Source organism: Pipistrellus hanaki (assembly GCF_964339955.1).
Source record: "Pipistrellus hanaki genome assembly, chromosome: 3".
In the NCBI taxonomy this organism is placed as follows: Eukaryota; Metazoa; Chordata; class Mammalia; order Chiroptera; family Vespertilionidae; genus Pipistrellus; species Pipistrellus hanaki.
The window spans coordinates 135866900-135886155 of record NC_140505.1 but is presented as its reverse complement, the minus strand read 5'-3'; the positions used below and the strand labels follow the sequence as shown (position 1 = coordinate 135886155).

Genomic DNA, 19256 nt, shown 5'->3' with positions numbered 1-19256 from the left:
TGATTCCATGAAAAGCTGACAAAGATTATTTGTAGTGGAAACATCCCATTGGGAAGTCAGGAAACCAGGGTTCCAATTCTGGGTTTGACAGACTGTCTTTGCCCTTCAGCAAAGCTAGTAGCTACTTTTTTGGGCCTTGGGACATCATTTATAGAGGGAGGCTTTTGGATTCTATAAACTCCAAAGTTTTTTTTCTGGTTTAAAACTATAAGATTATTGGGTTGGATAAACTCATGTGTAAATGTTATAATAAAGTATGTAAAGAAAAATATTTGAAATAGCTACTCAGTACTCTAATTATATCATTTCTTCAGGCTTCACATTTTCATTCTTTTCTAGTTATTGTGTATTTACAATAAGCTTCTTTTATATCACAGTTTTACTTTGTCATATCCACAGTCATTCAGTTTAAAAAAAAAAAAAAAAACTATCCTGTCATTGTCAACAAAGTGGATCCTCAAATGAAATCACATTGTTGTTTGTTATGATTTTAAATCTTATTCTTCACAAGGGCCTTTCTCTTAGCCCCATCTAGAAAGTTTTGTTTCCATTTATAATTTTAGAGCATAATCTACAGTGATAATTACCTTATTGCTATTAAGACTAGTTATCACACCAATTACTATTCCACTCTACTATATAAGCAACAACTATAATTCAGACCAAGAAAGTTAATCAAGTATACAAAGAGCACATAATACATATACTATGTTCATTCTGAATGTATGTCTACAGAGATATTGCAGTATACCTCTTATTTTTTTAAAAATAGTCAATCTGTTCCTATTCTTTGCTAACATTGAGTTCTAAAAACAGAATTAAAAAAATACAACATGGCTGTAATATCGATACAGAACTCCTCCTCTGTTGTTGTCCTCATATTAAAAACATTTATAACATTCAAGAATAGCGGCCTACTATTCACATTACCATAGAATGTCTGCTGGCTATATTACAGTATTATTATGGTAAAGGTCCATTTACAGATATATTTACTTGTTTGCTCAGAAAGGAATTATCTGAATTTTTTCAGTATAATTAATGTTTTTGTGAGGCTTTGTCATTAACCAGAAAATTAGAAAATTGCAATGTACAATACTTACCAAGTACTGAGCATCTCACTAGCCTTACATTGATGTTCTACAAATGCAACTCAGTGCTGCAAACAGGGCTGCTGCATATTCTATTCCTGCCCTGCCCCCAAGAATCCCATTTCTTACAGAGCAAGGAGTTCAGGAGAGATTTGGGTAAGATAAATGTAACAGAATATTTTAGCCTGAATTTAAATTCCTGAAAAAGACACTTTAGCTCACTTTTGGTTAGGGGCTAGAGTTGTTGTTTTAGTTTTTTAATTCAAAGGAAAAAATATTTGAGCACATAATATTTTTCAGATTTTCTTGAATGCTAGTTCTGTATCTCATTACTTAAAATTTTTTTATCAAATGAAACAGGAGACTTATAAAAAGCCACTTATGGGAAATCTGTGACATATTTAAAGAATGCTATAGATATTATAGTGTAGTTTGAATAGTATAGTTCTAAATTTGAAGAAATAGGGCATACTTAGGATGTCTAAATATAAATAATTTGAACCAAGATAATTCTCTAACTAGCCTTCTGCTAAGCAGAATGAGTCTCATTTTCCAACAAGTATGATTGACATGCAGTACTGTATGATTAAAACTCAGCTCTGAAGGCAGGGTATGTGATTCAAAACTTTTCTCCACTTCTTACAAGCTATGTGGCCTTGGTCAAGCTACTCCTTTATAAAAATATGGGTAGTAGTGGTACCTTCCTCTGAAATTATTGCATGATTTAAATGAGGAAATTCATATAAAGTGCTTAGCACAGGCTGGCACATTTTAAACACTTGATATCTAATTTTTTTTATCTGTAGATCTCCATGAAGAACAAAGACCACAAATGAAAAGTTCTGGCCCCTCACAGTGATCTTATCTGTGACAGTTATGCAGGGGCACAGCCTTAGTACATGATAATATTCAGGGCATAGCAGAGGGAAAATGAAAATGGAGAACTCTGAACATGCTACCCGCTCTTCTCCATTGCTCTCTCTCCCTGCTATCATCAGCTTCTCTAGGCAGGAAAGGATGAGGCCAAGTTCCTGAAAGCTGGGCAAAAGTCCGGAGAGAGAACAACAGAGAGAAAGAGACTCTTCCTACTGACATTAAGTAGAGCTGAGATTCTTTTACACACATTATTGTTCCCCAGAGGTCTGTCCCTCCTTGGTATTTTCTACACACTCTTCCTGGAGACCTCATCCAGTTAGAAGGCTTCAACTGTGACGTGTATGCTGATGACTCCCAAACTTCTCTCTCTATACCATAATTCTGTGCTGAGCTCCAGACTCAAAGGTACCATTATTTACTTAAATGTCCTCTTGGATATCCCAAGGCATCTCAACTCAAAATGCTTAACATTATGTCTACTCCTCATCTAGATAGATTACAATCGGTTTCAAGATGTTTCTGTATAAATAACATCAGTCATTGACGCCAGGACCTATCCTTTTTCCTTTTCTTTTTTCTTTTTTTTAACATATTTTATTGATTTTTTTTACAGAGAGGAAGGGCAAGGGATAGAGAGTTAGAAACATCGATGAGAGAGAAACATCCATCAGCTGCCTCCTGCACAACGGATATGTGCCCGCAACCAAGGTACAATACATGCCCTTGACCAGAATCAAACCTGGGAACCTTGAGTCCGCAGGCTGACACTATCCACTGAGCCAAACCTGTAGCAGGGGTCCTCAAACTTTTTAAAGTGGGGGCCAGATCACGGTCCCTCAGAGAGCTGGAGGGCCGGACTATATGAACTACTAATTCCTACTGTAACACCTTGGCTGAGCTCACTGCCCAAAAAACCTGGCGGGCAGGATCAGACTCCCCTGGGGGCTGCATGTGGCCCACGGGCCATAGTTTGAAGACCCCTGGTAGGGCCAGGACCTATTCTTGACTCTCTCCTCTCTCTCCCCCACTCATTCAGTCTCTAAGACCCATTGGTTCCATCTTCTACCCCTAAATTGTATCTTTTTTTCCTCCCTTCTTCAACTTTCTTCTTCAAACTTTCCAGTTCTCATTAGAAATCACTAAAATACCTCTCTAGCTGGTCCCCCTGACTTCCTATTCTGCCCCCGCCCCCTCCCGCAATGAAACCTATCCTCTATACTGCCACTAGAGGATCTTTCTGAATATCAGAGGAGGATGGACCTCACGTCGGGGAGTACTGAAAGCCTGACAGCAGTAAAATAGATCACACATTTTTTATACAACTTTACTTAGAGTAGCTATGAGAGTGGACATAAACTAGGCACAGAAAAAGGAGACATGATTTGATGTGACAGATACTCTGCCAAAAACTGTGAAGGTTTTGAGATTTTTACCTTACTTACTATCTTACAAGTTAGGCTACCATAGTTTATGGTTGCTGGCAAAAGACATGAGACTCCTGGGTCAGAAACAAAAGACTTTATTACTCATTGAATATCAAGTAGCATAAATGTTAGTCTGTTCCCTTACCCCAAATCCCACAGGTATGATGCAAAGCAGCCCATGTGGATGTTGTACACACACTGGTTTATGGGACCCTGGGCTAAGTGAACCCCAATATGTTATAATGGACTACAAGCAGAACTCCCTTTGCCCTTGAGGGAGACTGTTGTGTTTTATGCTGGACAGTAGGCAAATCTGCCTTGTAAATCAAAGGGAGACAGTTTACTTTTGAAATATCCTTATAACGATCTTATGGAACAAAAGGGCAGTTAATGTCTTGAGAGACCCATGGAGAATTATCTCCCAGCAGGTAGGCTTTAAATTCAAACCAGCCTCTTGGCATTGCTAGCAGTATGATTTTTATGTTTCCTCACCCAGAATTGAAAATATCATTTATCCCTAACTCACAGCCATTTTATAGTATCAAATGAAATCACATGCACGAAAGCATTTCTATACACAATACAGCACTATGTAAATGTACTTATGTGTTCCTCTGAAACACATTTTGTTGTCTATTATGGAACATAAGATAGCAGTAATTTCAAATTTTAGAATAAAAAATTAAAGATCAATTAATAAAATACACATTAAATGTCTGAATATGTTCTAGATTATCCTTGGGTGGTACATGGTGAAGAGTAAGAAACATTCCTTGATCTCAAGAATTTCAGAGTGTGGGAAGAAGCTAAGAGAAAGGACAGTTATGCTAATAGAAGCCTAGGATGACCTATGGTCATCATTGACTTAATAAAGCTTGGAGAGATCTAAGTAAATTAAATACAATTTACCAATGAGAAACTAATGACAAAAATGTTCAGTAACATTCTTTCAGACTTCTAGTTTGGCAAAATACCTTGACGGAAATTTCTTATTCCCAGATACAGTTTTTACAAGACCAAGGGAAAATTTTGGGTTGGCACCAGGCATTTTCCTCTTAATAGTCTTACTTCTCCTGGTTGCCACTTTGCCTCTTTGTTCCCCCAAGAACTGCAACGGATTTATTCTTTGTGTAACTTCTAATCTCTCTCAAAGGTCAAGGATTTCCTCTCTCTCTCTCTTTTTGTATAAAAATGCTAGTGAGAACAAAATTTCCTTTCACCTCTATTTTCTCCCTATCTAATTTCTTTCCCATTGGAATTCCCTACCAAATGCAAAACTTCTCAGTCCCTGACTGTCAGTTATTCAGTCTTATTTTTGTGTCTTTCATTTTACTCCAGTCTGCCATACTACCTACCCAGTGACCTTGAAGTAGATTTCACAAATACAAAGTGAAGTACTGGGCCGAATCCGGTTTGGCTCAGCGGTAGAGCCTTTGGTCTGCGGACTGAAAGGTCCCAGGTTCGATTCCGGTCAAGGGCATGTAAGTTGGTTGCGGGTACATCCCCAGTAGGGGGTGTGCAAGAGGCAGCTGGTCGATGTTTCTCTCTCATCGACGTTTCTAGCTCTCTATCTCTCTCCCTTCCTCTCTGTAAAAAATCAATTAAATATATTTTTTTTAAAAGTTAAGTACTGGCCACAAACCCTCAAGCCCACCTTAAAGACGAGATGTAACCAGCTGCTAGGAAAAGATACTACGAAAAGAAAACCATAGTTAACCCAGTCTTCCTAGAATTATAACTTGGACTTTGCTCCAAAATAAAATTTACCACTAAACAATAAGCCTGGTTTTAATTCTATTGGTTGATATTGAAAATCAGTACTATATAGACCCTAAATTTTTCATTCATTTCATATTTTGTATTGAGTTGGGGAAGAAAAATGGGTCTTTTTCAATAATTTTCACAGTAGTTCTAGCTCAATAAACTTAGGTCTTAATTATACACATCTCAATGTTCTGGGACAATATAGAAAATAACAGATCCATTTAATTCAAAAACTATCTTTTGACTCATTGAGGAGTTCCAAAAATACAAAATAGATCCAGAGACATGGAAGCATGCAACAGACATACTTTATATTTCAAAAAAGATATCATATTCAAGGGTTTTAAGAAATGTTTTAAGCATATAGGGATGCTAATATATACAATTTAACTCAATATTTTAAAATAAAGGTGACCAAAAAATGCAACTAAGTTTTTGATGATCTAATGAGTTGACTCTTGGTTTTATAATACACATGAGTTTTCTTAATAATCAAATATTTATAAAGTTTTAATTTTGTAAAATCTTCTATAGCAGCAAGCATTTAAAAATTTTAGTTGACCTAGGAGGAATAAAACAAAATATGCGAATGCATACTGTCTGTACTAAATAGCATTTAAATTTTAGAGCGTTAATTTTAAATGTCATTAAAACCAAGAACAATGGTATCACAATCAAAAGTGTTCCTGAAGGTGAAAAGAAGCAAATCTGGTTCACGATAAATTATGAAAATGGTAATTATGTAGATAAGTATAAATAGCTTTAAATTCCCTAACGAATGATGAGTCAAGTCACTGACAAAAGCAATCAAAGTATATTCCATATGTGATTAACAACACTTAAGTTTGACATTGACAAACATTACTTAATTTACAGTAGAACACAAGCATATGTAGTCTCTAAACCTCCAAACTACAATAAATTGTCGAATATCGGTCAGCATGCTAATTTTATTTTTTTCCCTTGATATTTTGCCTAGAATGTATGTATTTTTTAATGCCAAAATACCTTTCAGATGTGGGTCAAAATCAATAGCCTCTCTTTCTATATTTTCCAAAAAGTTCTCTCTGTCTCTCTCACACACACAACATAAACACGCACTCAGTTAGACTGAATAAATGACAATGCTTCGCAGGATACTTCCTTATACACTAAAGAAATATGCAAAAAGACATTTTATCAATAAGAGCTCATGATCATCTTCCCATTAAATTTATCAAGTACCTATTAGGTGCCAGACACTATGCTAAGCACTGGGAATCAATAGAAACATGATACACATAGTTCTTCCTCACAGAGCTTACAGTCTAACAGACTCAGGGAAATGAAATCATATTATTACTCAGTTTTAAGCAGAGCTATTTTATATGTCAGAAACCTCTGAGCACTTAAATGAAAGAAATTGAGTAAGCTTTAATAGCATTACTATTGCAAACTATATTAATCATACAACTTGCAAGAAAACAAATTGCTTCACTCCCTCAGACTAACATGTCTAAATCCAATCTCAGTTTATAATTAATATGCCAGCATAAGAAACATAAGCATTTCCAGGGCATTGATAAAAACTGACAACAAAATATTGATAATTTACCCAACGAACTGAGTTTCTGACATAAGGCCCAGGTCAAACCTCAGTACAATAGAGTCACAAACCTAGCAATGACACTTGGCATTACTAAAGCTGTTTTAAGGGGAAAAAAATGTTAATGATATATAAAGAAGTTAAACTCCCTAAATAATAAGTCATTATGTCTTCAGTCCTAAAGAGGCCACTGTGAAAAGGTGGTTAGGATTAGCAGAGCAAAATGATGAGAGAGAGAGAGAGAGAGAGAGAGAGAGAGAGAGAGAGAGAGAGAGAGAGAGAGAGAGAGTCATTTCATCTATATAGAGATATTTATTTTTTAACATTTTTTAAAAATTTTATTGATTTCAGAGAGAGGGAGAGGGAGAAATAGAAATATTAATGATGAGACAGAATCATCTATCTATTGTCTCCTGCATGTCCCTTACTGGAGATCAAGCCCACAATCTAGGCATGTGCCCTGACTGGGAATCTAACTGTGACCTCCTGGTTCATGGGTCAACACTCAACCACTGAGCTACATAGGCAGGCAAGAAACAGTCACTTTAGCCGAAACCGGTTTGGCTCAGTGGATAGAGCGTCGGCCTGCGGACTGAAAGGTTCCGGGTTCGATTCCAGTCAAGGGCATGTACCCGGGTTGCAGGCACAACCCCAGTAGGAGTTGTGCAAGAGGCAGCTGATCGATGATTCTCTCTCATTGATATTTCTAACTCTCTATCCTCTCCTTTCCTCTCTGTAAAAATTCAATAAAATAAAATAAAATAAATTTTAAAAAAATAAAAAAGAAACAGTCACTTTAAACTGTAAGCCCACCAGTTAGAGAAAGACTGATGAATCTCGTAGGCCAGTGGTTTGGCAAACTCATTAGTCAACAGAGCTAAATATCTACAGTACAACGATTGAAATTTCTTTTAATAGCCAAATTTTTTAAACTTAAATTCCTTCTAACGCCATTTCTTCAAAATAGACTCGCCCAGGCCGTGGCATTTTGTGGAAGAGCCACACTCAAGGGGCCAAAGAGCCACATGTGGCTTGCGAGCTGCATTTTACCGACCACGGTCATAGGCCAAAGGAGAGCAGAGAGGGAAGGTTGGAATAGATTAACCAAAGAACTTACATGCGTAACTCTGGGCACAGACAATAGTGAAGTTGGTGAAGGCTTGGTCAGGGGGCGAGAGCAGGAAAGAGGGGGTTAATGAGGAGGAAATGGGGGATATTTGTAATACTTTCAATAATAAAGATAAATTAAAAAATAAAATAATAAGCCTAATAAACACACAGATAAACCTTCGTTTTTCAAATCTATCCTCTCGCCTACTCATAATAACTACTTAAGTAAAACAAAAATCTAGATATTGTGGCCAAAATTTTGACATTTAAGTCCGAAAAGGAAGCAAATATTGTTAAAATTTCAAAACTGATTTAGAGAGCCAAATATAATGCCTTAGTTAAGAAATTTATTCCTTCAAGCTATAGGAAATGAATCAAACTTGTATTAATATATGAGGAACAGATAATGTCTGATTTATACCTGGGGGGGGGGGGGGGAGGGGCGCGGACGGGAGGGAGGGCGGTGGGAAATTTGCCCTCTAAACAAAAGAATGGAAAAATAAGCAAAACACATGAATTCTGTGCTCAGATTAAAGAGCCTTTGAGAGAAGTGTTTCGAGTCAGTGGCCAAGTTTGTTAGGCTGTTATTGCAGAGAGAAACCTGTCTGAGCTAAGGGTTGGAGGCCTCCCACCTTTCTGCATGCATGAATGGATGTTCATGGTGAGAATGCTCTCTAAAGCCTTTCAAATCAAACTAGTCCATGGGCCAACAGCATTAGCTTTACATGGAAGCATGTTAGAAATGCAGAATCTCAGGCCCATTCTAGCAAAATTCCCCCAGATGGCTTGTGAGCATTTTGAAGTTTAAGAAGCACTAATCTTGCCCTAGCCGGTTTGGCTCAGTGGATAGAGTGCAGGCCCTTGGACTGAAAGGTCCCAGGTTCGATTCCAGTCAAGGGCACATGCCTGGGTTGTGGGCTCAATCCCCAGTGGGGGGCATGCAGGAGGCAGCCAATCAATGATTCTCTCTCATCATTGATGTTTCTATCTCTCCCTCTCCCTTCCTCTCTGAAATCAATAAAAATACTTTTTAAAAAAAAAGCACTAATCTAAAAGAATAAGGCATTATAGAATTACAAAGCACATTCCAAATATATGGCATCAGTTTAAACTTTCTGCATTTCCAGCATCTCCCTTAAACCCTACAAGATACCACCAACTTCAAGGTGAATTCAGCATCAACTGCACAATAAGTCAACATGAAGAAAACTAAATACAGAGACAAGATTGAACCACTCCTCATTGTTATTCAGCTGCTCCAGCTGAGCCCTTTACTGGCAACCAATCTCACCCCAGATGCCAGCAGGGTTGGAGAATTATGGCTAGAGATGAGAGAGGGTTCCAAACTAGCTGTTCTCACATATCTCTTCCCTCCCCACCCCACCCCCATCAAGATGCTCCTTAGCCTGCAAATGGCCTTCAGATATGTCCGTTGACCCACATAATATTTTAACTTTTGAGCTCATTACCATCATTTAAAAATCTGAAACTTTCACATCAAAAAATCTGCACATCTAAGTTTCCATCTACAAATCAGAAAATCTGGCAACACCAGACCTACATTCTGGCATGGCAATAAGTGGAGCCAAGGCCCAGCTTTCCCACTTAGAAGTTGGCCAGAATCTCCACCACTCATTATGCTATCCCCAACACTGTAGCTGAAGCTGATGTCAGTTACCATTTGTCATCTTCCATTTGGTCTGCTTCACTCATTCACATTCCCAGTCGGACTCCCTAAGTGTTTGAATGTGTGACCCATTTAAGGGACTCCAGAAGTTTCATGTCACTGAACTCAAATCCTTCAGCCTATCTGATTTTATCCTTTCATATGTGTAATTCAGGAAAAGAAGCTACTCTTTGTGTTACCCTAAGGTGTGATCATAGACCTTGTGAGGTGGAAGGAACCCACTCACTTAAATATTCTACACTATGCTATTTTTCTTCACATCTCATTCCAACTCAGTTTAACTATTTCAACCATTTCTTTTCAGAACTATGCTTCACAGTTACAAACAAGAATTAGTAGCAAGTGCAGACACAGCACAATACATTCTTGAACTACTCCTCCAGATTCATTTCAAAATTTCAAGTAATATACAGAAATGGTAAATTGAGGACAGGTGTCTCTGACTTTTTTTATTTACTGAGACCCCAAATACCTAGAAATTGTTCAATAAATACTTATTGAATAAATGAATAAAAATTCTCAAAAGTTCATACACAGATTTTGAATCAATGTGTTCAATTATCAACAGGTATTTGAAGAGCATTCACTTGCTAGGCTAACTCTATTTTGGTGGTTCATTTTATTTTAGTGACGATGAGAACCAGCGGTAAAGAAGAGACATATAAACCTACAAGCCTAAGATTCATGGCCTATCACAACTTGTTTTGCAACAAAACAGCATGATATAAACTGGACAAAATGGCTAAACTGAATTATAAGATTTAGTCTCATTCCATTTCATGTCCCTACATCTGTACTCTTTCGTCATCACCATTCTCAATTGCATAAAGCTGAACAACCTTTACAAATCACGTCTTGAAAAGCATTCATAGAACATTTACTATTATGCCAGATGTCTCTTGACTGCCTAACTAAAAAGTATGTCTTATAGTACTATTACTCTCATGCTGTGATGCTTAGTAGGTCTGAGCACAGGGGAAATTTTTTAAAATTTTTAATTGTCTTGCAAATTTGACTGAAAAGAGAAATATTGCTGCGAAGCTGAGGCTCATAGAAATAAAGTGACTTTCTTGTAGTTCCATGGTTACTTATTGGTAGAACTACAAAAGTTTCTCCAAACCTCTTGCCACTATACCACACTGCTTTCATTAATAGTCATTTTCAAAATGTATCTGCTAACCAAAATGCAAGCCAATGAATTTAACCACCCAGCAAATGATGAGATGAGCAACTATCTAAGTTTATCAAATAGTAAAATCTAAGTTTTGACCCAATTCTGGTATATTTATAAACACACCAGGTATTTCCAATAATGCTAAACACGTATCTTAGGAAACTACTATAATATAACATTCCAAGAACTAAAGCTAAAAAAATTTAGGTTAGAAATGTTCCTTAAACTTAAAACTATTCAAAATGGCTTTATGGAGTATGAAATTGCAATGCCCTGTCACTTTGCCCTTGGCCTTTGGATTGGCTGACTGAAAGGTACAACATCTACCCCCTTTCTCCTTTACACCATAAAAACAAAGAACTAAAGTTTGTTTTGCTCAATTCAACTCAACTTTCTGAAGAAAATACAAACAAAAGCAGGACCAGGTCACTGGTACTAGTATGTCTGACAGTCATTCTATGAAGAAATTCACTGAACTCTCCAGCACTAACAAATCTGAGCATGGCATTCATTAGACACCTATAGTAAGGTAAAACTAAACTAAGAAAGAAATGATAATAACCAGATTTGTCCACCTTAAATGAATTTAAAACTGTCCATAAACTAATATGAATTTTAAAAAGTGTTCATATTGTTTTCCTCAAATGATCTTTATTGGCTATTTCTGAATACTTGACTGCTCTGAGCAGACATGAATTTACTACATTAGTACATAGAGCTATATTGCCTGAGTAGACCAAATTTTAGAACCATAAAATGCTTACCCTCTTGAACAATATATTCTAACAAAGTCCCTGTGACATAACATTACTAGCTTGAGGTTTTGTTAAGATTCCTATGACCACATAACCCTTTTTTACTCCCCTGCTTTTGTTTACTTTACAACCCATAAATACAAAGAACATGAAGCCAGAGAAAAGCAGAATGGAGCAAACAACCTTGCTTTTCTCATAAAATATGGTCTTTTTCATAATAGAGCAGGAGAGAGCAGGCATATTTCCTTCCTCCAATATTTAAATTCAATTCTCACTGGGTTCTCCAAGAAGAACATTAAAAAAGAAAAACTTGGCCAGAATCAAATAAAACTTTGCACAGTTTTTACATATAGATAATTTTAAATGATGGATTTTTGTTGTTGTTGTTGTTGTTCCAGAAAGAATCTGTCCATCGCCTCAGAAAACTTTATTCCAAAGCAAATACACTTTTCCAAAAATCTTCTGTCATAGTGCCTACTGTGGATACCTTTGTAAATGTGCTTATAAAGAGCTACATAATCTGCAACAGAAAGCCTAAGTATTACTCTGTATTATTAAACTCAACAGAAAGCTCCATGTGCAGCAACAGGAGGTCATAGGCAATTATCACTGAAAATTGAAGGGTTTACAATCTCTGTATGACCTTTAAAGGTCAACGCAGTTGCCTATTCACATGCATGCAATTATACAGTGACTAGCTCACAGCAGAAAAAAACATAAAAATATTTAGTAAAACAAACCTTGCATTCATCAAAAGCTACTTTGCACTCTCCAGGCTTTATCTGAAGAGTCAGCTTTACAGAGCAAAGGGGCTACTTGTCCCCATTTTGTCAAAGTGCTAAATCCGGCCTAGCAGCATAATGGCTAAGAATTCAACATTATCACAATATCCAGTCTCTCTATAAAGAGTTTCAAAAATAAAGATAAATTTAATTGAATGGCTATGTTTGTGCTATTGCTAGGGAAAGGGAGACAGACTTTGCACAGTTACCTTCACTAACTGGCCATTCAGAGGAAATCATAAAACAATTACAGTTACTATGGAGTAATTCAGGAGACTAAAGGAAGTGATTAAGAGGATCTTATCTAATAAAAACGTACTATAAGCTCTGATTCCTTGGTTATCTCTCATACCCCATCGGGATCACTAGGAACAAAATGGAATTCCCCTTATAGTGAATATATTCACTTTTCCTCTGAATCCCAAGTAACCTAAAAGTCTTGTACTTCCCAATGGCCATAACAATCAATTGCCTAAAAAAGGCTAGATTTTCACTGATTCCAGGGACTAAATGGCCTATCACTACAGCAGAGGTTGAAATCCAACATATACATGTGGTATATACATTGGAAGTGGGTGGGTTATGAAAACCTAACATAAATTTGGCATATAATATCAATATGTTGCTGGAAAATGTGTAGGTAACACTTGTAAACCAGAATAGTATGCTCTAATGTAATGCGAGGTTTATGTTTGGACTGTGGAGGTACATATTTAATAAAGACAGCACACAGATATATTCAGTGTTTAAAATATGTTGAAATTCCCAGTCATAGTGTCAATAAACACATCCCAAAGCGTCCCTACATATAGAGGACAAAATTGATTTATTTTGTAGCCTAACAAATAAAAATGTAGTAGGCAGTTAGACAAGCCTGACATAGCAAGGACAAAATACCTCCCAAAAAAACAAAACTAAAGAGGAAAAATATACTGCATGTAACAGTGGCTCAAACAGTAAAACTCAATTATAAACGACCTCGTTAAACCATGGATACAGCTGTACTGTAGGTCAAATCATGCAAAATAGTGAAAAACTACATACCTAACAATGTACACATTTTTTATAGTTGCCCTCACCTCCTTTGATTCAAAAATCAGCATTTTCCATAAGCGCCATTAAAACCATTTGTATACATATATATATGCATGTGCAAAGATATAGAGATTAGATAGATATTGCAGAGAAATGTATTTCAATAGTAATTTTCTTCACGTTCCAATAAGTCAAACATTCCTCTAAAACTTCCTGTTAAGAATAAGTAGAAGACAAGAATTGTTAGTTATATTTCATTGACAAGGACACTAAATCACTGTGCCCAATGAATAGAATTAGACTTTCTAAAAATTACCCAATAAATCAGTGGTGAATGACAACTAAGAAACAAAAACTAACTTTTAGGTCTCTGGTTGTCATGGCCTTCTTTCCATCTCCCCTGTTTCAGCCTATGCTCTGAACCTAAAGTAAAACCGTTCTCTAAAAAATGACTCATTGTAAAATTATTCCTCCTCTTCCAGTGGTATAGTTCAATATGCTTCAAATACAGTGTTCAAAATAAAGTTAACCAAAGAATTTCTGAACAAAATGGCAAATTCATCATATTACATGGCATTAAAGAAAATCAATGCTTCCTAAGTAAGATGTATCATGTGCAATACTGTGCAAGTATGTGGACCAGATAGATATGAGGTTGATTTAGCTAGTGTGGCCTTCATATCTACCAACATCTGTGCTAATGTGTTTCTCCTCTTTGTTGTGAGGGAACCCTGCTAATAACAGGTTGATGAATTGCATTTGTAAATGTCAGGCATGGATCAAAGGGCACTATGTTAGAAGCTTATTTTACCTCAGCGTATGGTTTCTCACCAAGGAAACAAAACTGCATTGCACAGTAAAGTTCCTTATTTTTACTTGAATCTTTAATGAACAAAACAGCTGCAGAATAATGCGACTTAATGAGGCATCCCTAATAAAATACTGGAGAAGGAAAAGCATGGGCACTGAACTGTTTGCACTCTGGTTGTTTCATCTTCTCAAATATATTAGAAATAACTGATGACACTTGGAGCATTGCGAGTTTAACACATGCATTAGAGAGGCAAAATGTTCACCAGTTTGCAGCCACAGCTGAACTGGGGCAGGATCTGAGAATACCTTCTCTTAGGGCCCATGATAAGAAACCCTGGGAAATGCTGGAGAGGCACATTTTATCCTTCACATGCAGGGTAATCCATAACCTGTAATTAATGATAATCCAACCCTAAAATACACTCTCAACAGTTCAATGTTCATGAGCACATTGTAAAAGGGTCATTTGTTAAAATACTAGATCCGGGACCACTAAGATTTTCTGATAATATACAAAATAAAGTTTATAAAATCTTGTATTACCCCCTACATTTCATTACTTAAGTTTTTAAAAAGGAAAAGTAACCACATTTAAAAACAGGCCTTTTTACAGCTGTATCATCACATTTTATAACTTGGTGGTTAGTAAATACTATAATGTAGACTCTAAGCAATATATAACATTGTTGACATAGATCCATGGGCATCTCAATAAATCTTCATTCTCCAATTTGTCATTGTTAAAGTTAGCTAACATTTTTCAGATTCAAAATCACAAACTCAGAAAACTTCAATTCCCCTTTGGCACAACTTGTAGCCTTAATGTCAAGGTTTTGGTTCTTCTCTAAGAGGCATATGTCATAGCACTATATGTTAATACATAAATTTATGCATCCTAAGCTACCAAATTTTATTAAAATTGTGCAAAAGAATCAAGATTTTCAATTTCAAAAAAATGCCTAATAGAAAGCAAAACACTAAACTGTGCTCTGCCTCTTAAAAGTTGCCATGTCTGAGCATCTGGTTGGTGTGACACTGTTCTCATAGCATACTATCTATAAATAATACAATCCCATTTTTATTGAAAATTCAGAAAACCAAAATAAAATGCGCTTCACTGATGCCCTGTCAATGGCTACTGGTGGCTTTAAAAAATAGGACTCTTGAGAGGTCAATATGTAAACAATTGACCGAGGATGTGAACCAGAACAGAATAAAGTAGGAAAAGAAAAAATTTAATGACATGTGTATGATCCTTCTTAAGGTACTCTAGGTGCCAAGTTTGAAACTGTAAAAGGCTCACCAGTCCAAGAGTACATGTGGAAACAGAGAGGCTGTGGTGAATACCTGTAATCTCAATGCTCTGGTTTCTAAAGCCTTTAGAAGTGTTTTCAGTCTCCTTTGCTAGTTATTGCCATTTAGCACTTTACACAGAAATCTTAAATGACTCAACTGTCTTAACTTGCATTGCTTAATAGAGCAGTTTTAATGTGTTAATTGATAACAGTCTGAACATTAATCTCTCAGGCAATCTAGTTGGGAAAGACAGGAACCAGATAATTATCATTCAGTCAATAGTCACTGAAATTCATCCTGTGCTGAGAGAAGGACTCATATACTGACTGCCTGGAGGGTACTTTTCAGAGTAAAGGTTGCATTCGGGTTTGTTTTAGGTATTTTGTGTTTTGTTGTTGTTTTTTGTTTTGGGTTTTTTTTTTCAAGAAACAACAAAATGCAAGAGGGGATTTAACACAAACAGAAGGTATTTTCTTTTCTGCCTCTCTTCAGCACAAGGTTGAAGGGAGATAGGCTAGCTAGCCATTGTAGTAACTACACATCTGATTCCAAACGCTTGAGGCAATAGTTTAACGCGGGTCAGAGAGAGAAATGCTGAAGATGGGAGCGTCGCGTCTGCTGGGGGGGAGGAGGGTGCGGGGTGAGGGGGGGGGGGGGCCGCAGCTCTGCGAGCGCCCACAGTTACTCCTTTTCCAGTGGAGACTAGACAGCCCAGCCTGCAGTCCTGGGAGAAATCGGGCGGCGAGTCTCAAACTTTCCTTTGCAAACGCAGCTTCTGGAAACAACGCATTCCCCGCTGGCAAGTGAGGCTCACTAGCCTCAAGGAAACCCCTCCAGGGAAGAACCCGGCCCTTTGGGACGGAACGGGCGAAGGGACTGCCAAGCCATGGGGCACTCACTATTAGTGAGATCGGGAGGCTTCCACTGGGAAAGAATGAAAAACCCATTCGTTTCTCCAGGCTGTTAGTTTGGGGCTTGATGTTGTTGTTGTTTGGAACACAGTTTGTAAAAATAAAAATAATAATAATAATAATAATAATAATAAATAATGCTTTTCCTGAAGCTCTCTTGTAATAATATCCTTTATGACAGCTTCATGTCACTCGGGAATAAGGCGTCTGTTGCCAAATAGAAACAACCCTCTCCCTAGATGGGGCTGGGGCACTCATCGGGACGGCTCTTAGGGAAGAGAGTTAGGACAGGGGAGATCGCGAGCCTCCCTGAAACGCCCACCGTCTGCAGGCAGGCTGGCAGGCCCGAGGATTAGCTCATCAGAAGTGGACAGAAAGTAGCGGTTTCAGCAGGGCGACCCGGCACCCCGCAACGGTCCTTCCTCGAACGCGACCCCCCGACTCCCCAGTGAGGAGTCCGAAAGGATGACCCACCCGGCTGGCTCCGGCTGAGACATCCAGTGAAAACTCGCTTTTCCCCTCGGCCGGGTCGCTCGCAGGCTTCGGAGAAACGGAGCAGAAAAGGGGAGAGAGGGCACCGCGCTCGGAACGCCGTTCGTGCGCTCGGACACCCTCTCCGCGCCCCTCTCCCCGCGCCCCTGCCCCCGACAGCCCGCGCGGAGCCGCCGGCAGCCGGCCCAGCACCGGCTCGCCCCTCTCGCCTTCCCCGGGGAGCCCCCGGGCAGATCCGGACCCAGCGGAGGGGAGGGGAGGGCTTCCGAGCCCCGGTCCTCCAGCGGCCCCCCGAGTCCCCCCACCCTACCCCCGGGCCCGCGGCGGGGACACGGCTCGCACCTACCTGCAGCCCGGCTCCCCGGTGGCGGCAACACCTAGCGACGCTCCTGCAGCTCTCGCGGGCCCGCGCCAACCTTATCGCTCTCGCATCGCTTCCGAGAGGCCACTCCGCCGACCCCGGCCAGGGGCATAGGGACCCGGCGTCCGGCGGGGGCGCTCGGTGCAGGGCTGGGGAGTGCGGTCCGGAGCGTGTGCGCGCGCGCGTGTGTGCGTTTCCTCCTCCGATGGCACCGAGGCTCAGCGATCTCTTGACATGTACAACCGGAATCCCCTTGAAGCGGATGAAAGGTGGAGCGAGTGAGCCTCGCCTCTTTTTCCTCCCTTCTATGCCGCGGCGTCAAAGTAACCAAAAATCAAAAATCAAAAAAATAAATGCGTTTCCCGAGGACAAGCCGACGTCCCGCAGCCCTCGGCGCCCGCGGCCGCCCGCCGTCCCCGCCGGCTGCGCGCGGTGCGCTCGGCTCCCCCGCGGCGAGGATCCAGGCGGTCTGGCAGCAATTACCACCCTCGCTCCATCTCCGATGTGTTTGCTTTTAACGCCGAGTGCGGACTTTTCCTCTCTCCTCCCGTCGTCTCTGCCTCGCACACACACACACTCCCACACGGCTGCTCCGTGCCTCCTCCCGCCCTCCCTGTGGCTCTCCGGGAACGGGCAAGTGGACGGAACGGTTCACCTTCAGGAAAGCAGCAGCCTCTGCCACGCACCTCTCCGTTCTCCGGCTCCCGCGGGTCCAGGGGGAGCTGCTGGGAGGCTCTGGGCAGGAGGGAGGAGAGGCTCTGAGCTCGGCCGGCCGCTTCTGCCCCGCGAGCCGCCGGGTTCCTTGGTGCGGGCGCCGGTGCTCCCGCCGTTAGCACAGAGGTCCCAGCTGGTGCTCTCCCGGAGACTTAGCGTGAGTCCAATTAGCAGCACCTCGCGGCCAGCTGCAGCCCCTCGACCCCTCCTGCAAGCGCTGCGGGCAGAGCCCCACGCAGCCCAGCCGCGGCCCCTCCGGGCATCCTGGGCTGGAAGGAAGGGAAGCTGCCCCTCTTTCCCCAGCACCCGGCACCGTCACCTCCGAGAAGGTGTGTAAGTTCCAGCATCCGACAGGAGTGAGCAAACTGTGCCACTTCGCTGAAGGCGGGGGAGGGGACCGAGGAAACCAATCCGATTACTGAAGGAAACAATGTATACGGTTTAGTAATCAAACCCGCCTCTCCTAAGCGCTGTCCAGTCCAAAGACACCGGTGGTATCTTTTTAAAGTCACCGTGAAGGGCAGAACCCCCCTGTCCAACCGCACCCCTCACTCCACCCAGCCCCGGTTGTCCAAGGGGATATAGAGGCTGGCCTCCCGGTACAGTGCAAGGAGAACGCAGAGAGAGAGAATTAGTCCCAACACTGCAGGTTGAGCTAAGCAGTGAAATGGGATGACAAGACCAAACAATGCTGCCTCCCTCCGTCTGCCTCCCAAGCGCCAGTTCCGTTAGCAGCCGCAGCTGCTGCTCAGAGCAAACTGCGGACCTGCAGGAAAAGACAAGACAGTAAAAAAATTGAAGGGCGGCAATGGCTATAAAAGCTGGACTGTGTCTCCCTCTAGAGGAAGAATCGGGTTAGGAGGCTTTACTGCCTGTAACTAGGATTGCAATTTCTCCACAAAGGGAAAAAAAAAAAAAGAGCAGTATCTGGTTTCAGAGAATTTTGCATTTTTACCAGTTCCAAGCTATAATGGTTTTGGAGAGACAGTTTGCACTGCAGCGCTAGGTAACCAGAGTCCTTGGTAAAAGGACCTTGTGCTATTTACAGAAATGTAATAGCAAGACCCTGGAAGGTCATGTCCTTACAGGTTAGTTAGATCAAACTGGAAATTGCTTTAAGGTGAATGCATATGAGCTCAAAGGAAGGGTCTTTTTAGGCTCACTTTGGTCAGCTTCGACGATAAGCAAAATCTTAATCTAGTGATTAGAAGTTATGCAAAATGAATAAGTACTAATAATGGATTTAGAAAAAAAGAATTATCTGAAGCAAAGAAACAAGAAGCTGATCCAGGAAATCTTACAAACCCTTTACAGCTAAGGCTCTCTCAAAGATCTTGCTTTGGAGCCAATATTTTATACATCTTATTCAACTAGACTAGTAATTAT

General features: G+C 40.1%; 1 protein-coding gene across 5 annotated transcripts in view; it reads right to left on the bottom strand.

The window, feature by feature from the left end:
- TAFA2 (TAFA chemokine like family member 2) overlaps positions 1-18150 on the bottom strand; it is a 430981-nt gene extending 412831 nt beyond the window's left edge. For 3 of the 5 annotated variants that reach the window (XM_084877622.1, XM_084877623.1, XM_084877620.1), the window contains exon 1: positions 17142-17446. The gene's annotated coding sequence lies outside the window, so the exon portion shown is untranslated. Of the gene's footprint in view, positions 1-17141; positions 17447-17811 lie in introns of those variants that run through there. The other 2 variants (XM_084877621.1, XM_084877624.1) reach the window with 2 other exon arrangements.
- Positions 18151-19256: the final 1106 nt, after the last annotated feature.